Here is a 15,769-nt window from a genome sequence, read left to right as displayed (position 1 = left end):
ATTGGCAGTGAAGCTGACACCAGAGTGAAGTCATGGATGCCAGGCAAATGGAGAGTGAATCATATTCCTCAGAACTCCGAATGCAGAAAAATTGTCATTGTTAAAGAGAAACAACTTGTGTTTCTGTTGTACCTTTCACCATTTTAGGGTGTCTCAAAACCTTTCCAGAAGTAACATAAATATCAGCGTGCATTAACAAAGTGCCTCTAATAAAGTACTGAAAGAGCTTTACTTAGAACAAAGAACAATACAGTACAGGAACAAACCCTACGGCCCACTAAGCCCGCACTGACACATGACCTTTCTAAACTTTTGCCTTACACAGATGATATCGTTCTATTCCCTGTCTGTTCATGTATCTGTCAAGATGCCTCTTAAACATTGTTATTGTCTCTGCCTCCACCACCCGTTCTGGCAGCGTGTTCCAGGTGCTTACCCCACCCTCTGTGTGAAAAAACCTGCCTCTAGCATCTCGTTTAAACTTTCCACCTTTTACCTTAAACCTAAGTCCCCTAGTAATTGACATTTCTATCCTGGGAAAATGACTGTGACTATCCATTCTATCCATAGAACACAGAACAGTAAAGCACAGGACAGGCCCTTCGGCCCACAATGTTGGTTCTCTCTCAACCCCTCCATACCTCTCACAATTTTGTAAACTTCTATCAGGCTTTTTTAATTCATCTGTGGGATGTGGGCATCGCTGGCAGGGCCAGCATTTATTACCCGTCCCTAGTTGCCCTTGAGAAGGTGGTAGTGAGCTGCCTTCTGGAACCGCTGCAGTCTACTTACTATGGGTTGACCCACAATGCCCTTAGGGAGGGAATTCCAGGACTTTGACCCAGAAGGTTGCTCCTCAGCCTCTCATATTCAAGTTAAAACAAACCAAGTTTGTTCAACTTCTCCTCAAATCCAATCCCTCCAAACCAGGCAACATTCTGGTAAACCTTTTCTGTACCCTCTCCAAAGCCTCCACATCCTTTTGGTAGTGTGGTAATCGGAACTGTACGCAATCTTCCAAATGTGGCCTAATTAAAGTTCTATCCAGCTGCAACATGACTTGACAATTTTTATACTCTAAACCTCAACGGATGAAGGCAAGCCTGCTGTAAGCCTTCTCAACCATCTTATCCAATTGTGTTGCCACTTTACTGGAGTATGACCCAGCAAAACTTGACGTTAACGAAGTGATATTGTAATACAGAATAAGAAGAACAAAGAACAAAGAACAGTACAGAAACAAAAAACAGGAGTTGCTGGAAAAGCTCAGCAAGTCTGGCAGCATCTGTGAAAACAAAAATCAGAGTTAACGTTTCAGGTCCGGTGACCCTTCCTCAGAATAATACAGCACAGGAACAGGCCCTTTGACTCTCCAAGCGTGCGCCGACACATTTTGCCCTTCCATAAAGGATCCATATTTCTCTATTCCCTTCCTATTCATGATTTCATCCAGGTGTTTTTTGAATGCTGCTATTGTGTCTGCTTCCACCACCTCCTCTGGCAGCACGTTCAAGGCACTCGTCACCCTTTGTCTGAAAAACATGCCTCGCGCATCTCTTTTAAACTTCTCCCCTTGCACCTTGAACCTGTGGCCCCTAGCAATTGACTCCTCCACCCTGGGAAAAACAATCTTACAAACTTCTACCAAGTAGCCCCTCAACCTCCTGAGTTCCAGTGAAAACAAATCCAGTCTACAGAACTTTTCTTCATAGGCAAAATCCCCCATACCAGACAACATCCTGGTAAACCTTTTCTGTACCCTAATAGAATAGGAAGGAAAGACTTGTATTTATACAGGCCTTTCATGATTTCAGGTCAGGAAATTCCAAAATGAACAATCACATCCAATAGAATACTTTGAAGTCCAGAGACTTGCACCTTTTACTGGTCACTTGGTTCTTTCAGGACTATGGCAAAGAGAGGAGTTTTTGAACTGAAAAGAATTTGCAAAATTTCTCGTGAGGATTGGGAGAACGGGCACTGAATCCAAAAGGGTCCAACAGGTTTTGTTTTACAGTTCTTGCTGTGTGGTCTGTGAATCCGCCTGGGATATTAACTGGAGGAACACAGCAGGTCGGGCAGCATCAGAGGAGCAGGAAAGCCGACCTTTCGGGTTTAATATTTTTCTGAAGGGTCCAGACCCGAAACGGCAGCTTTCCTGCTCCTCCGATGCTGCCTGGCCTGTGCTCTGCACCTTGTTACTTCGGGTTTACACCCTTCATCAGGAGGAACTGTTGTAGGAGGACTCACGCCGGTCATTGCAAATTCCTCCCGTTCCCCCGGGCTTGGAGTAATCGTTAGTTTTTAACGAAAAGTAATTGGGATGAATGAGCTTGGTCAATTCGGGTATTCAGCGGTAGCGGTCCGGTGTGAGCTGAGCCCCAGTTCCAAAGGAGTTCCCTCCGCCGACTGTAACATTATAGCGGAATGGGGAATCCCCGCGCACTGACGTCATCACGTCAAGCAGTAATATTCCGGATGATCCAGTCAGAAAAGGTTTCAATAAGGACTTCTGCAGGGCCCGGATAGCTCAGTCGGTAGAGCATCAGACTTTTAATCTGAGGGTCCAGGGTTCAAGTCCCTGTTCGGGCGCAACGTACTTTTTCTTGATTTTTTAAAAGCAATTCTCCGTTGTGGCCGCTCAAACGCAATAATGTATCTCTGAAGTTCTACAGAAGGTGCAAAATATTAGGTGGATTGGCCATGCTAAATTGCCCCATAATTTTTAGGGATGTGCAGGCTATGTGGATCAGCTATGGGGATTGCAGAGTGACAGGGAAGTGGGCTGCCCTTCAGAGGGTCTTTGTGGACTTGATGGGCTGAATGGCCCACTTTCACACTGTAGAGATTCTATGACTCTATAACAGAAGCAGTTCGTACCAGCGAACCGTGGTGGCATTGACAGCAGCAAAGGAGATCAGTCTTTCTGCTATTTTTGCCATGGAGGAGTCAGTTGGGGCTGGGCCCTGTGTAGCCCCCCACATCCATGGCCGGCTCCAGCTGTGCTGCTGAGGTTACAGAGGATTCAGTGTTGGCAGTAGAGGAGCCTGGGGGACACTGGTGATCGATGACCGGTGGCAGCGTCTTGGGGAGCATCGGACGGGAAGCAGCAGGTGTGAGACTAGGCCCATGTTACCAGCTCGGATGCAGCGGTTGTGGGAGTGGCAGCGACAGTGGAGGTGGGATCGTAACTGAGACCCTGGAGCCCATTGCGGAGATCCCAGCCGATGTCAAGCAGCGAATAGAGGAGTAATGGATGGTGACAAGAAGAAGAGGGAAAATGAAATCTATTGCAGTAAAATCTTGCATGATATTCAGTTGTTCAAGATCGAACCAGAGTGTGGCGACACTTTGAATTTTGCATGCAGAAAAACACTTTTCAATGTATTTTTATATACATGTGATGATAAATCTAAATCAAATCAAATCAAATCTAATCCTTAATCTCAACACCATGCTCCCACTAAGTCTCCATGCCCCTTACTGCCTTTAGTATCTAGAAATCTGTCTATCTTGTCTATCTGTATGCCATACCTATCTATCCACAGTAAAATGGTGTGGACAACAGTTTAAGGTGAATGTAGTCACGTGAGGTGAGATATTTCTATAGATTGAGTGGTTAGGAGCATAGTGGAGCCTAGGACGAGCATGCTTTCAAAGGATAACAAGGTGTAGAGCTGGACGAACACAATTCTGAAGAAGGGTCTAGGCCCAAAACGTCAGCCTTCCTGCTCCTCTGATGCTGCTTGGCCTGCTGTGTTCATCCAGCTCTACACCTTGTTATCTCAGATTCTCCAGCATCTGCAGTTCCTAATATCTACGCTTTCAAAGGAGTTATAATCTGTAAAAAAGGCATTCAGGACGACAGTGTCATCATCATAAAGTCATAGGGACATACAACACACAAACAGGCCCTTCAGTCCAACTCGTTCATGCCAACTGAGTTTCCCAAACTAAACCAATCAGAAGGTCAGTGAAATGATACCGCCTATCCCAACAGCCTCGGGTGCACTTGTACCCATGGTTACCACCGCAGATGTTAGATCAGCCTTCTTGAGAGTGAACCCATGGAAAGTGATTGACTCGGATAAAGTCCCCGGCCGTACACACAGACCCTGCGCGGACCAGCCGGTGGGAGTATTTGCTAATGTCTTTAACCTTTCCTTACTATGATCTGAAGTCCTCACCTGCTTCAAGAAGATCACCATCATTCTGATACCAAAGAAAAATCATGTGGCATGCCTCAATGGCTACTGCTCGGTAGCTCTGATCTCTGTAATTATGAAGTGCTTCGAGAGGTTAGTCATGGCTCACATCAACTCGAGCCTACCAACTTGTCTTGATCCTTTGCAATTTGCGTACCGGCATAACAGCAGACACCATTTCCCTGGCCCTACACTCATCCTTGGAACATCTGGTTAGCAAGGATCTCTGCATCAGGCTCCTACATATCAACACCATAATTCCAAACAAACGGATCTCCAAACTCCACCAATAATCCTCAACAATGGTGCCCCTCAATGCTGCATACTCAGGCCCCTACTATACTCCTTAAAGTCCCTATACACTGTGTGGCCAAGTTCTGCCCCAACTCCATTTACAAGTGTGCTGATAGCTTTTGCTGCAGTTATACGAGGCCATGGCGAGGCCATACCTTCAGTACTGTGTGCAGTTTCGGTCTCCTAGTCTGAGGAAGGACATTCTTGCTATTGAAGGAGTCCAGCAAAAGCTCACTAGACTGATTCCCGGGATAGCAGGACTGACATATGAAGAGACACTGGATTGACTGGGCTTGTACTCGCTGGAATTCAGAAGAATGAGGGGGTATCTCACAGAAACACATAAAATCACGGTTGGGCTGGGCAGGCTAGTTGCGGGAAGAATGTTCCTGATGTTGGGGAAGTTCAGAACTTACCCATAACGTATCCAGGTCATAGTCTATGAAAACGGATAAGCCATTCAGAACTGAGATAAGGAAGAATTTCTTCACTCAGAGGCTTGTGAACCTGTAGAATTCTATCCCACAGGAAGCTGCTGGGGCCAGTTTGTTAGATATATTCAGGAGCAAGCTGGATGTGGCCCTTGTTGCTAAAGGGATCAAGGGTTTGGAGAGAAAGCAGGAGTGTAATACTGAAATTGCATGATCAGCCGCGATCGTATTGAGTGGTGGTGCAGGGTTGAAGGGCCAAATGGCCTACTCCTGCACCTATTTTTTATGTTTTTATGTTTCTATGATGACACCAGGTTCGATCTTAAACAACGACAAGACAGAATGCAGGGAAGAGATTGAGAACTTAGTGTCTTGGTGTAAAGGCAACAATCTCTCCATCGATGTCAACAAAATGAAGGAGCTGGACATTGACTTCAGGAAGTGGAGTGGAATTTCCCAGGGCAGAAATGACTATTACGAGGGGGCATAATTTTAAGGTGATTGGAGGAAGGTATAGGGGAGATGTCAGAGGTAGGGAGAGTGTTGGGCATGTGAGATATGCTGCTGGCATTGATAGTGGAGTCAGATACATTAGAGACATTTACGTGACTCTTGGATAGGCACATGGATGATAGTAAAATGTAGGATATGCAGAGTAGATTGATCTTAGAGTAGGATAATAGGTCGGCACAACATCATGGGCTGAAGGGCCTGCACTATGCTGTACTGTTCTAAGTTCTATGTTCTGGAGGGCATGCCCCTGTCTGTAACCATAGTGCAGAGGTGGAGATGGTCGACAGCATCAAGAAACTGGGAATGATGATCAACAGCAATCTGTCCTGGGCCATCCATGTCGACACAATGATCAAGAAAGTACAACAACATTTCTACTTCCTCAGAAGGCTAAGGAAGTTTGGCATGTCCACAAGGACTCTTACCAATTTTTATAGATGCACCATAGAAAGCATCCTATATAGATGCATCACAGCTTGGTATGGCCACTGCTCTGCCCAAGACCGCAAGAAATTACAGAGAGTTGTGAACAACGCCCAGTCCATCATGCAAACCTGCTTTCCATGCATTGACTCCATCTATACTTCCCGCTGCCTCGGGAAAGCAACCAACATAATCAAAGACACCCCGGTTATAGTCTATTCCACCCTCTTCTGTCAGGCAGAAGATATAAAAGTTTGAAAATACATATAAGCAGATTCAAGAACAGCTTCTTCCCTGCTGTTATCAGACTTTTGAACGGACCTCTGAAATGCTAAAGTTGGTCTCTCTCTGCACCTTCCCTGCTGCTGAACACTGTATTCCAAAGTCCATTCTGTTACCTGATGCAGTTTGTATGGTATGATCTGCCTGTATAGCACACAACACAGCACTTTTCACTGTAACTCGGTACATATAACAACAATAAATCAATCAATCAGATTTTCAAAATGATATGTGGTCTGGACAGTCTAGATGGGGGAAACTGTTCCTGCTCATAAAAAGATCAAACTAGGGAATAGATATAAGGGAATTTACAAGTAAATATGATCTGAGAGAAAGTTAGAGTTTAGAACACACTGCCAGGAAGTGGTAAGGCAGGTTCATCTGGGGCATTGGGTAGTTATTTAAACACAATATTCAAAAAAGCAGCAGATTGGCATTAAGTCATGATGGTCATTTGGAGAGCTGTTACAGGCATGATGGGCCAAATGGCCTCCTCTGCATTGTAACAATTCTGTGACTCTGTGAAGTCCCTTCTTTGCTCTTCTCGCTCAGCAGTAAATCACACCCAATTGTTTTAATATGTCTGTTTATTAAAAAAACTCTCAAGAGTTTTGGTTAAAATGTAGAGTAAATGACACAATTAATTTTTGCCCCGCCCTGCTGTTGAAATGTTCAGGGCCCATCTCCACCTGAAATTCACTGGGTTCATATTCGCTGAAAATGTGTTACTTCATCCTGCATCACCCTCTGCTGGACATAGCTTTAATTACTCCAAAAGCTTCTCCAGTGTCACTCCCAGGAGCGAGACTCCGAAAGCTGGTGTTTTCAAATAAATCTGTAGGGCTATAACCTGGTGTCGTGTGATTTCTGACCTTGTCCACCCTAGTCCAACACCGGCACCTCCACATCATGTTCTCCTGTGACCTTAGCTCAACACTAACTGTTAATACAGGAAAAAAATGTAGGTGTCACTGTCTGGGTAACTGTGTGTAAAAATGGACTTGTCTGTGTTACTGTGTAAGACATAGAGTCATAGATGTCCGCAGCACAGAAAAAGACCCATGAAACCTGTGCTGGTCATAGAGCCATATGGCACAGAAATAGACCCTTTGGTCCAAACTCGTCTGTACTGACCAGATATCCCAATCTGACTTAGTCCCATTTGCCAACATTTGGTCCATATCCCTCTAAACCCTTCCTATTCATTTCCCCATCCAGATGCCTTTTAAATGTTGTAATTGTACCAGCCTCCACCACTTCTTCTGGCAGCTCATTCCATACATGCACCACTCCCTGCGTGAAAAGTTACTCATCAAGTCCTTTATAAATCTTTCCCCCCTCACATTAAGCCTGTGCACTCTAGTTTGGACTTCCCTAACCTAAGAAAAAGACCATTTACCCTATCCATGCCCCTCATGATTTTATAAACCACTATAAGGTCACCCCTCAGCCCCTGATGCTCCAGGGAAAATATCCCCACTCCTCAGGTGGCTTGAGAAATGTGGCATATCTATAAGGACCCTCACCAACTTTTACAGATGCACCCTAGAAAGCACTCTCTCCAGGTCTAAAATAGTCTGGTATGGGAACTGCTCTGCCCAGGACTGTAAAAAAACTACAGAGGGTTATGTGCAAAGCCCAGACCATCACAGAAGCCAACCTCCCATCTGTGGACTCCATTTACACAGCTCGTTGCAGTGAAAGGCTACCAACGTCATCACAGACCCCTTCTAACCCATTAATGCTGTCCTCCAACCTCTTCTGTCAGGCAGAAGATACAGAAGCTTGAACACACTCACCAACAGCTTTCTTCCTAGCTCTTATTAGACTGCTGATTGGACCTCTGTAATTTCAAACAATGTTGATCTTACTAATGTTGATCTTGCTTTGTGCACCTCCTGTGCAGCCATGACCTTGTATGCCTCGGTCTGTCTAAGCACCTATGATCTCGATGTCCGTGTTTGCTATGGTCTGTTTATACTAATCACAAAACAAAACTTTTCACTGTACTTAGGTGCATGTGACAACAATAAATCAGATCAGATCAAATCAAGTTTATTTAGCCTCTCCCTATAGCTCAAACCCTCCAGCCCTGGCAACATCCTTGTAAATCTTTTCTGCCCTGCCTCAAGTTGAACAACATCCTTCCCATAGAAGGGTGACCAAAATTGTATGCATTATTCTAAATGTTGCCTCACCAATGACCTGTACAGCTGCAACATGACGTCCCAACTCCTATACTCAATGTTCTGACCAATGAAGGCAAGCGTGCCAAATGTCTTCTCCAACATTTGTCGACTTGTGACTCCACTTTCAAGAAACTATGCACCTATACCCCTAGGTCTCTTTGTTTAGCAATACTCCCCAGGGCTCTACCATTAACTATATAAGTCCTGCCCTGGTTTGCCTTACCAAAATTCAATACTTCACATTTATCTAAATTAATCTCCATCTGCCACTCCTCAATCCATTTGCCCATCTAATCAAGTCCCATTGTACTCAGAGATAATCATCTTCACTGCCCACTACACCACCTATTTTGGTGTCATCTGCAAACTTAGTTAATCCTAAATTCACATCCAGATCATTATATAAATGACGACAAACAGTCGACCCAGCACCGATCCCTGTGGCACACCGCTGGTCAAATACAAGCTCCGAGTTACCCTAAAGCCGTTTTCCAGCATTTGACTGTATGCCTTGGCATCACAAGTGCATGTATAAATACTTCTTAAATGTTATGAAGGTTTCTGTTTCTACCACCCTGATCAAATGTGAGTGTGTGTTTCTGTGTGTAAATGCATGTGTTACTCTGTAAATGTGTGTGTCAAATGTGTGTGAGTGTTACACCATATAGCTTTTTAAAAACAAGTTGTTTACGGAATGTGAGGATTGTTGGTAAGGTTAAAAATTTATTGCCTATCCCATATTGCTGTTGAGAAAGTGTTGGTGATCTGGCTGCTGTACTGCATGTGGCCTATATGATATAAGTTCACCACAATGCTGTCTGGGTGAAAGTTCCAGTATTTTCACCCAGTGACAATGAAGGAACTGCAATATAGTTCCATGTCAGGATAATGTGTGGATCGGAGGGACACTGCAGGTCGTGGTGTTCTCTTATATATACTGCCTGTGAGTGGCAGAGGTTGGGGTTTGGTATGTGATGTCAAAGGAGCCTTGGTAAGTTTTAGCTGGTACACACTTCTGCCACTAGAGTGCGCAGAAGGAATGTTGAAGGAGGTGGGTGATGTGCGAATCTCGTCGCCTGCCTTTGGCCTTGATTTTAATGAGGTTTCAGAGTGTAATAAACATGGTATTTGTACAGACGACTTAGTTCAGCATTCTTAAGTGTATCTAAATATTGTGTGTGTGTGTATGCATGGCAGAGTAACTGGCTATGTATCCAATGGTACCGGTTACGTCAACATATCGTTGGCCCATGAGATAAAGTTTCTGAAGATGCTGACTCGCACTGGGATACAGTTTCTGAAGGTGCTGACTTTCATTGGGATACAGTTCCTGAAGGCGCTGACTCTCACTGGGACACAGTTCCTGAAGGTGCTGACTCTCACTGGGATACAGTTCCTGAAAGTGCTGACTCTCACTGGGATACAGTCCCTGAAGGTGTGGACTCTCACTGGGATACAGTTCCCAAAGGCACTGACTTTCACTGGGATACAGTTCCTGAAGGTGCTGACTCTCACTAGGGGACAGTCCCTGAAGGTGCTGACTCTCACTAGGGGACAGTCCCTGAAGGTGCTGAATCGCACTGGGATATAGTTCTTCAAGGCGCTGTTTGTGACGGAGATGCAGTTCCAGAAGATGCTGACTCACTGCAGGACAGTTTCTGAGTCATTAGACTTTGCTGGGTTATTGTCCCTCATATCTGGGACACATCAGTGTTCCATGTTTCTAAGCAATATCTTGCATTGCCATTCCTGCTTTCCAGTTGGAAAAATTCAGTGATTTGGTAATTGTCATGGTTATTTCACAGCACGGGAGCAACATTAGCAAATAAATTAAAAACCGAAAGAACTGCAGATGCTGGAAATCAGAGTCAAAAACTGAAATTGCTGGAAAATTTCGCAGATCTGCCAGCAACTGTGGAGAGAAATTAGAGTTAATATTTTGGGTCCAGTTACTTTCCTCAGAACAGATGGTAGCTAGGAAATGTTGGTTTATATACAGAAGATAGGATGGGCGGATGGGAGTAAACAGTAGGTGGGGATAGAGCCTAAAGAGAGAGAAGAACAGTTGGACAGACAAAGGACTAGATAACAATTAGCCTGGGAGAATGAATAGCTACTAATGGAGACGGTTATGGGGTAACAATAGGTTGTGTGTCATATCAGACCATGTGATATCAAGGCCTGGTGTATGGGTGTTAGGTTAAGGACATGAGAGAAGGTGCCTCAAGCCCTAAAATTGTTGAACTCAATATTTAGTACAGAAGGCTGGCAAGTTACCTAGTGGAAAATGAGGTGCTGTTCTTCCAGTTTGTGCTAAACTACACTGGAACACTGCTGCAAGCCTGAGACAGAGACATTGGCCAGGGAACAAGGTGATGCGTTGAAGCAGCAAGCAACTGGAAGCTCAGGGTTGTTTTCATGGACAGAACTTAGGTGTTCTACAAAGCAATCGTCCAGTCTATGCTTGGGCCCTTCGATACTGAGGAGGAAGTAAGAGTAATCTCCACCTATCACTCAGAGATAGTAAGAACTGTCTATGCTGGAGCCAGAGATAACACAGAGTGGAGCTGGAGGAACACAGCAGGCCAGGCAGCATCAGAGGAGCAGGAAAGTTGATGTTTCGGGTTGGGACCCTTCTTTTCTGAAGAAGGATCCTAAGCCGAAACGTCAACTTTCCTGCTCCTCTGATGCTGCCTGGCCTGCTGTGTTCCTCCAGCTCCACATTGTGTCATCTCCACCTATCATTTACTCCTTTCACCCTCCACCCACCCTATCTTCTGCATATAAACCAACATTTACCTAGATACCATCAGTTCTGAGGAAGGGCCACTGCATCCGAAATGTTAACTCTGATTTCTCTCCAGATGTGCTGCCAGACCTGCTGAGCTTTTCTGGCAATTTCTGTGGTAGCAAATCAATTGTTTATTTCCTGTTCCTAGTTGCCCTTGAAGAAGAGGTGTTGAGCTGCCTTCTTAAACCGCTGCAGTCTATGTGCTGCAGATAGACACAAATGCAGTTGGCAAGGGAATTCCAGGATTTTGACCCAGTGATATTGAAGGAACTTTGATATATTTCCATGTTAAAACGGTGAGCATCTTGGAGGGGAACTTGCAGGTGGTGGTGTTCTCAAGTTTCTGCTGCCCTTGTCCTTCTGGATGGTAGTGCTTGTAGGTGTTTAAGGAGCTTTGGAGCTGTTCTGGATGATGTCAAGCATTTTCAGGCAAGGAGTATTCCATTATACTTCTGACCTGTGTCTTGAGGACGGTGGATAGATTTTAGGAATTCAGGAGGTGAGTATTCTTGCTGCAGGATTCCTCGCCCCTGACCTGCTCTTGTAGTCACTATTTATATGACTAATGTAGTTTAGTGGTAACCCCAGGAAGCTAATGGGATGGCTGGAAGATTCCAGCAATTGTTGTGCCATTAACATCAAGGGCCAATGGTTTGACTCACTCTTCTTGGAGATAGTTATTGCCTGGCACTTATGAGGCATGAATGTCACTTGTCACATGTTAGCCCAAAGCTAGATATTGTACTGAACCTTGTGATGAAAGGAATGTCTTTGATGAAGCAACTGAAGATGGTTGGGCTTAGGACACTACCCTGAGGAACTCTTGCAGAGATGTCCTGGTGCTGAGATGATTGACCTCCAACAACCACAAACATCTTCCAATGTGCCAGGTAATCCACAACCAGCGGAGAGTTTTCCCCCTGATTTCCATTGGCTCCAGTTTTGCTTGGGCTCCTTGACACTGCACTCAGTCAATTGTGGCCTTGATGTCACCTTATCTTTGGAATTCAGCTCTTCTGCCTATCTTTGGAATATGGCTGGAATGAGGTCAGGAGCTGAGTGGCCCTGGCGGAAACCAAACTGGGCATCACTGAGCAGGTTATTGCTGAGCAAGTGCTACTTGATAGCGCTGTTGATGGCACTTTTTCCTTGACTTTACTGAATGTGTAGTAGGTTTGGTAGGTGCTGTCTGATGAGCCTCGATGAGTTGCTGCAATATACATAGTAGTGACTATGCATTCTCACCTCTTGAACAGGAGGTCATTGGTTCAAATCCCCATTCTAGAGCATTGACCACAAAACCCAGGCTGACAGTTCGGTGCAGTACAGAGGGAGTGTGGCACTGTTGGTAATGTTGTCTTTTGGATGAGACCTTAAAGGTGCACACATCTGCACCCTCAGGTGAAAGATTCCAAAGCATTAATTTTAAGAAAAACAGAGAAATTCTTTTCAGTGTCCTGACTTCATTTATCTTTCAACATAATTTTAAAAAAATCATTTGGTCACTAGCACGTTGCTGTTTGTGGTAATTTGCAAAATGTCTCATTGTTATCGAAGTTATGAGAGTGATAGAACTTCAAACATAATTAGCTGCAAATTGCTTTAAGTTGCGAAAGATGCTGTACGTAGGGAGGTGACAGGGTGCGGTACTCAGTGGATTGTTCGTTTCACTTCAGGCCAATTGGCCTTCTCCTGTACTGTAACCGTATGCAGTTCAAATACAATTATTTTTCTTTTTCCAAATCCCATCTGCAAAACGTTTAGCTTTCAGCAGATCGGCGCAGATCAACACAGCTGCAGAGAGTTGGGGAGATTTAGCTGTTACTGAGTATGAAACAGTTTTGAGGAACATTTTCAGGGATTGTGAAATGTGTTTTGATCAGGGGAATGCCTGCAATTTCAGTAATTCATTTCCCACACATCTTATTGCCAACGAGACAACTGTTTGACAACTGGTCAAGAATTTAGATTTCAGGTAATCACCCATGTGCTGTAACCACCCCTGCCCCGCTAACATCCCTAGTACCTGATGTTTATCTCTGTGGATGTTGCTGGGAGCTTCGCTTGCATTCTGTGAAGTTATTTCACACAGCTAATTTCGGTTTCAACTTTCAGAAATGAAGTTGTGACCAAAATGAGAACGGGTTAGAATATTAGAGATCAGAGTTAACATTTCGGGATCGAGTGATCCTTCCTCAGAACAGTTCTCAGCAAGGGTCGCTTGACGTGAAACGTTAACTCTGATTTCTCTCCACACATGCTGCCCGACCTGCTGGGCTTCTCCAGCAATTTCTGTTTTTATAATTTCTGATCTGCAGTGCTTTTGGTGTTTATTTAGATTTACAATCTGAAAAACCTGTGACAGAATGTTACCTCTTTCCCTGCCTTTCCCTCAATGGTTGATTTGCAGGTGGGTAGGCTTCTTAAAAAAACACCCCCGGTTGTCTTTCCCACAACATGCCCACCCCTGCACCCCAGCCCTGTTCAACCCCACTCAGTTGCAATTCTACATGGTGCAAACCAAGCCAAGTGTGACAGTCAGCCAGTCTTGTCCAATCAAGACCCTTAAGAGATGGTAGCAAGGTGGTAACATAAGAACATAAGAAATAGGAGCAGGAGTAGGCCATCTGGCCCTTCCAGCCTGATCCGCCATTCAATAAGGTCACGGCTGATCTGTTCGTGGATTCAGCTCCACTTACCCGCTTGCTCACAGTAATTCCTTTACTGTTCAAAAATCTGTCTAGCCTTGCCTTAAAAACATTCAACAGGGTAGCCTCAACTGCTTCACTGGGCAGGGAATTCCACAAATGCACAACCCTTTGGGTGAAGATGTTCTTCCTCAACTCAGTCCTAAATCTGCTCCCCCTTATTTTGAGGCTATGCCGCCTAGTTCTAGTTTCACTGGCCAGTAAAAAAAAAACCTACCTGTTTCTATCTAATCTATACCCTTCATAATTCTATATGTTCGGATAAGATTCCCCCTCATTCTTCTAAATTCCAATAAGTATAATCCCAGCCTACTCAGTCTCTCCTCATAAGTCAACCCTCTCAACTCCAGAATCAACCCAGTGAACCTCCTCTGCACCCCCTGCTGTGCCAGTAGATCCTTTCTCAAGTAAGGAGACCAAAACTATAAACAGTACTCCAGGTGTAGCCTCACCAGCTCCCTATACAACTGCAGCATAACTCTCTGCTTTTAAACTTCATCCCTTTAACAGTGAAAGACAATATTCCATTGCCTTCTTAATTACCTGCTGTACATGCAACATCATGAGACAAGTAATCTAGAGGCCCTAGGCTAGTGCTCTGGGGACACTGGCTTCACCCCACCAGGGCAGATGGTGGAATTTAAATTTGAATAAAAAATCTGGAATTGAGAACAAGTCTCCGTGATAGTGACCTTTGTCAATTGAGCTCTGAATTCATTACCCACCATTGCAGGATAAGCCTAGTCATAGGGCCACAAGCAAATCCTCAGTTAATGCTCATAACCTGTATGTAATTAAACACAATTAAAGTACCGTAAACAACATTGCAATATTTCAGAAATTATAGATTTCTGTGAGGTATAGGTGTCAAAGGATTGTGGATCAAAGGCAGATGCAGCAGGAGGGGTTTCCAGCAAACAGTGTATAAAAATGGGACTGGATTTTTCTATCACTTCCAAAGTCAGAAGAAGTTTCATTATGCTTCGCGAACATTGCAGTACTTTTGAAGTGTAGGAACTGTAGTAATGTAGGAAACAGAAGCAGCAAGTGAAAGAGCTAAATAATCTTATAAACAATGGATCATGTCTAAACTCTGCAGGCCTGCCACATCCAGTCGTGAACAATTAAGTAACTCTCTGGAGGAGGACGCTCCGCAAATATCCTTATCCTCAATGATGGGGGAGCTCAGTGTATCAGTGCAAAAGATAAGGCCGAAGCATTTGTAACAATCTTCAGCCATAAGTGCTGAGTGGTTGATCCATTTCAGCCTCCTCTAGAAGTCTCCAGCATCATAGATGTCATTCTTCAGCCAATTTGATTCACTCCATGTGATATCAAGAAATGACTGAAGGTGCGGGGCAGAATCTTCCCTGGCTGCAGTCATACCTGGTACACAGGAAGATGGTCGTCGTTGTTGGAGGTCAGTCATCTCAGCTCCAGGACATCACTGCAGGTGTTCCTCAGGGTAGTGTCCTCGGCCCAACCATCTTCAGCTGCTAGATTAAATACCTCATCAAAACCAGAAGAACTGCAGATGCTGGAAGTCAGAAGCAGAAATGACGGAAAAGTACAGCATCTGTGGAGAGAAATCAGTGTTAACATTTTGGTTCCAGTGACCCTTCCTCAGAACTGATGGTAGCTAGGAACATGTTGGTTTTTATGCAGATGATAGGGTGGGGGGAGTGGGTGAAGAGTAAATGACAGGTGGTCAAAGGGCCCAAAGAGAGAGGAGAACAGTTGGTCAGACAAAGGAGTGGATAACAATCGGGCTAGGACGGTGAATAGCTATGAATGGGGACCGTTAGTGGTTAGCAGTGGGTTGTGTGTAATAGCAGACCATGTGATAACAAGGCCTGGTGTATGGGTGTTGGGGTAAGGACATTAGATATGCATGTGGACCTCTCACAATCTTTGGATGTCGCGAAGTGCTTTA

General features: G+C 44.6%; 1 non-coding gene across 1 annotated transcript; it reads left to right on the top strand.

Annotated features, from left to right (window-relative positions):
* The first annotated feature begins 2,519 nt into the window (after positions 1-2,519).
* trnak-uuu lies at positions 2,520-2,592 on the top strand. The gene has a single exon. It is a non-coding gene; the product is annotated as a tRNA-Lys (tRNA).
* Positions 2,593-15,769: the final 13,177 nt, after the last annotated feature.

Source organism: Rhincodon typus, chromosome 3 (genome assembly GCF_021869965.1).
Source record: "Rhincodon typus isolate 14 chromosome 3, sRhiTyp1.1, whole genome shotgun sequence".
NCBI classification, from domain to species: Eukaryota; Metazoa; Chordata; class Chondrichthyes; order Orectolobiformes; family Rhincodontidae; genus Rhincodon; species Rhincodon typus.
This window is presented reverse-complemented; position numbering and strand designations above follow the sequence as displayed.